The sequence below is a fragment of the Eucyclogobius newberryi genome, unplaced genomic scaffold (genome assembly GCF_026437365.1).
Source record: "Eucyclogobius newberryi isolate DKJ021-1_F unplaced genomic scaffold, fEucNew1.0.hap1 SCAF_21, whole genome shotgun sequence".
NCBI classification, from domain to species: Eukaryota; Metazoa; Chordata; class Actinopteri; order Gobiiformes; family Gobiidae; genus Eucyclogobius; species Eucyclogobius newberryi.
Window position 1 is genome coordinate 2,818,009 of NW_027315846.1, and position 4,325 is coordinate 2,822,333.

Consider the following 4,325-nt stretch of genomic DNA (forward strand, 5'->3'; position numbering starts at 1 on the left):
TACATTGTTGCGAATATCTCAAGAGTAATCCAGAAAATTGTGTTTTTTCCTGCTCAGAGGCCAGTTTAGCTTTCACTTGGACTCTACGCTTAGGCCTACGCTTCATTTAATTCTGCTTTGTATAAATATTTCCCTGGTTTGATGAAATGAGTGAGACGGTAAGTCGTCTTCGGACTGCGGCGGACGGACTTTTCCAGAACTCGCCGCATCAGAAAACGAGGCAAAACGTGACGAACCGACGAGCGGATTTTCAAGTTTACGACGGGACAAGACGGGACAGACGCTGAGCTACTGCTGTTACACAAATGACTCAAACATACTCCACGTTTGTGCAAGGAAGACGTTGAACTCTGCGCCATTTTTTTGTTTCATGTGGAGAAAAACTGTAATTACAGAGATATGAACCGTAAACCAGGTCAACAAATCCACAATCTGACAATTCAACGGCCTTAAAATGGCTTTTTTAAAATAATAAATACTATCTAATAAACAGAAAATGTTGAGTTAAAGCTTTAAACTAACAATATCTGGATTATTATTTTAAATGTTCATTCTGAGACAATACATCATCACTAAAATACACATTAATCTATCAAAATTCAACTCTAAGTGACTTCATGATGATACAAACATTTAAATTGCTTTTGAAGACATTTTATTTTGGCTTTCAAATTATTTTTTTTATCCATTTTCTTATTTATTTTTTTACAGCTTGTATGTAATGCTTGGTTAAGAGTAAATTAAACTCTATGACTGAGGAAGCTTAAAAAATGAAAGTCTATTTTTGCTTTTTTTTATCATCTACATGTGTCTGCTGAAATTAAAACATATAATCCGACATAATAAACACTGGAGCTGTTACTTTTACACTGCTATTGTTGTTTACGTGCGTTTATTTCATCATAGTTTATATTTTACTGTTATTATTAATAGTCTCATGTTGGTCCAAGTTAATGTGACAATATTGTAGAAAAGTGTATCTATCGTTTTTATGACATTTTACCACAACAAACAGGCTTTCAATGTGTAATACATTATATTAGTTGAGCAGTTATTAGTATTATTAGTGAGCCCACTGCTGACCAATCACAAACCAGAACTTTTTTTTTAACCATTATATAGAATTTATTGACAAGTTAGAGCCATAAAATCAACAAAAGGCAATTTATTTTACAGTTATATAAGGTATTTTAATCAAACTATTATTTATTTCGTCCAAATACTAAGTCTTTACGCAAGAAATCATGAGTCAAACCTGTAATAATCTCATGTGTTTGCCGCCCTCTGGTGGCGAAAAAGTGACACGACAAGACAAACTTCAAAGCTTTTTTACATTAGTATTATTTCTTTAAAGTTGTCCTCGTGGTGATGGAGGCGAAACGCGTCGAATCGTGAAAAGCTCGTGTGAAATGTCGTGTTTTCTTCATGGTTTCTTCTTGGATTCCTGTGAAACTCTGGTAAAGTTAAACCGGCTCTTGTAAAAGCGACTAATGAACACTTAGTTTATCACGCAACTTTAAAAACATTGGTATTCACGCGTGTTAGCATTAGCAGCCTTAGCATCATGCGTTTATTGTAATAAAATGTTGCGTTATTGCAAACTTTTGACGTGTTTCATGTCCGAGAAGCAATTCACAGTTGTTAAATATCAAAAGGGTTTTTATTGTAGCACGTTTTACCACATTTTCATACAAAACTTGTATAAGTTTCAGTTTCTTTTAACATTCACGTTGCAGAAATAATAGACAGTTTTAGAAGAAAGTTTAGTATATATATTTAAACTCTAAATAATAAAAAATGACAATAAGTTTGGAGGATGCGGGCATCGATCCCGCTACCTCTCGCATGCTAAGCGAGCGCTCTACCATCTGAGCTAATCCCCCACTGCGCATGCGTACACAGTGAAAAAAAAAAAAAAAACTTACTAATTCTTGTATTTTATGGTTTATATGATTTTAAGTGGTTTGTTGTGATTACACATCTATTTGTTAATAAGATAACATGAAAAGCTTTTGTCCAAATACTAAGTCTTTATGCACGAAATCACGAGTTAAACCTGTAATAATCTTGTGTGTTTGCCGCCCTCTGGTGGCGAAAAAGTGACAAGACAAACTTCAAAGCTTTTTTACATTAGTATTATTTCTTTAAAGTTGTCCTCGTGGTGACAACATGGAGGCGAAACGCGTCGAATCGTGAAAAGCTCGTGTGAAATGTCGTGTTTTCTTCATGGTTTCTTCTTGGATTCCTCTGAAACTCTGGTAAAGTTAAACCAGCTCTTGTAAAAGCGACTAATGAACACTTAGTTTATCAAGCAAACTTTAAAAACATTGGTATTCGCGCGTGTTAGCATTAGCAACGTTAGCATCACGCGATTATTGTAATAAAATGTTGCGTTATTGCAAACCTTTGATGTGTTTCTTGTCCTAGAAGCGATTCACAGTTGTTAAATATCAAAAGGGTTTTTATTGTAGCACGTTTTTCCACATTTTCATACAAAACTGTATTATTTCTGCAACCCGAATGCAAAACGAAACTGAAACTCATACAAAAGTTATTTTCAAATCTGTAAATAATTAAAATTGACAATAAGTTTGGAGGATGCGGGCATCGATCCCGCTACCTCTCGCATGCTAAGCGAGCGCTCTACCATCTGAGCTAATCCCCCACTGAGCATGCGTAGTGACGTCATACAAATAAAAACATACTGAAACATCGTGCACTGCTAATCTTTGCGTTTTAGGGTTCGTTGTTAGTGTTTGGTGGTTTGTTGTGATTACAGGCGTTGCGATTAAGTCTGTTGCCTGTTTCCATGGTGATTTCGAATGGACTGAGCCAAGCTAGTTTGTGTTCATCGCTAACGGCTTTTTTTAGCTATTTCCGGGTGATTCTACGAAAACGGAGCAAAACTAATAATAGTTTATCAAAACATATGTTTTAAAGTTTTAGTTTTTTATTTATGGTGTTCTAAATCATGTAATATGTTAGCATTTATAATGATCAAGGAGTGAAACACCTTTTTATTCAGTTTGGTGGTAAAATTGCACATTTGACTGTTGATTTTATATTTCTGTCCCAGCGTCAAGTCTGGGAAATGGCTGAAGCCATTGCGAGTGTCTGCATTCTTGCGTAAAATTACTACATCGCTAATAAAGACTTTATTCTTTAGACTTTAATTCTTTAGACTTTATTCTTCAGACTTTATTCTTTAGACTTTATTCTTTGGACTTTATTCCTCAGACTTTATTCCTCAGACTTTATTCTTTAGACTTTATTCTTTAGACTTTATTCTTTAGACTTTATTCTTTAGCTTCAGTACTAGTTTGTTTAAGCTGAAGTTGTGTAAAGAAGTGTAATATGCAACATTTGTGGAAATGGTACTACATGTGTGTAAAAGTACTTTAAGGTCATAAAAATTACTCTATTGAGTACTACATGTGTGTAAGAGTACTACATGTGTGTAAGAGTACTACATGTGTGTAAAAGTACTTTAAGGTCATAAAAATTACTCTATTGAGTACTACATGTGTGTAAGAGTACTGCGTGTGTGTAAGAGTACTACATGTGTGTAAAAGTACTTTAAGGTCATAAATATGACTCAAACGACTACTACATATGTGTAAGTACTAATTTGAATATTTGTTGAAAAACTGAATTGCGTTCACTGCCCCATTCATTTCAATGGGAAAAAGTACTGATACGTTTGCAAATACTGCAAAAAGTACAAGATGTACACATACCCCTGAGATGGTGAAGGCGATAGAGGTATAACGTGGTGAAATCGGCTGAAGTGTTAAGAAGTTGAAACGTGCGGAAAACCAGGAAAAACCTGGATAATATGATAAAAATAATAAACAGCAGAACAAATAGTGTCTGTTTTATGAGCAAAGTTTGAACTGTAACGACTCAAATCAAACAATAAAACCCAAGAAGGAGCTCAAATCAACCAAAATATGGATCTAAGTAAGTTCATCTATCAACTTGGACAGTGTTAATATATCTTTAAAGACGGTATGGATGATTTTTCGGCGATTTGAGAAAGCAGGTGGAAGTGCGCATGCCACTCCCCCGTGTGGACCGATACAACACACACGTGCGTTTGTTTATTAGCGCAACGGATCGCATCGTATCTCTCGTCTCCCGTAGATTTCTGTCCACTTCTGTATCAGCTCAAACTGTCTTTCTCCGTCTTCATTTTGCCCCGTACACTGAGGGAACTATATTATGATAGATCCATGCGCTTAGACACGCGGAAACGTGGGGACGAGCCTGCCGCGGCTGCAGGTGAGCGATAGGTTCGTTTTATGATTGATACGTGGCAGGACAAA

At 35.6% G+C, this 4,325-nt stretch overlaps 2 non-coding genes across 2 annotated transcripts; both read right to left on the minus strand.

Moving 5' to 3' along the window:
* Positions 1-1,810: 1,810 nt before the first annotated feature.
* On the minus strand, positions 1,811-1,883 carry trnaa-agc (transfer RNA alanine (anticodon AGC)). The gene has a single exon. It is a non-coding gene; the product is annotated as a tRNA-Ala (tRNA).
* A 709-nt stretch (positions 1,884-2,592) lies between these two features.
* Positions 2,593-2,665, minus strand: trnaa-agc (transfer RNA alanine (anticodon AGC)). Its single transcript has one exon. It is a non-coding gene; the product is annotated as a tRNA-Ala (tRNA).
* Between the last annotated feature and the right edge of the window lie 1,660 nt (positions 2,666-4,325).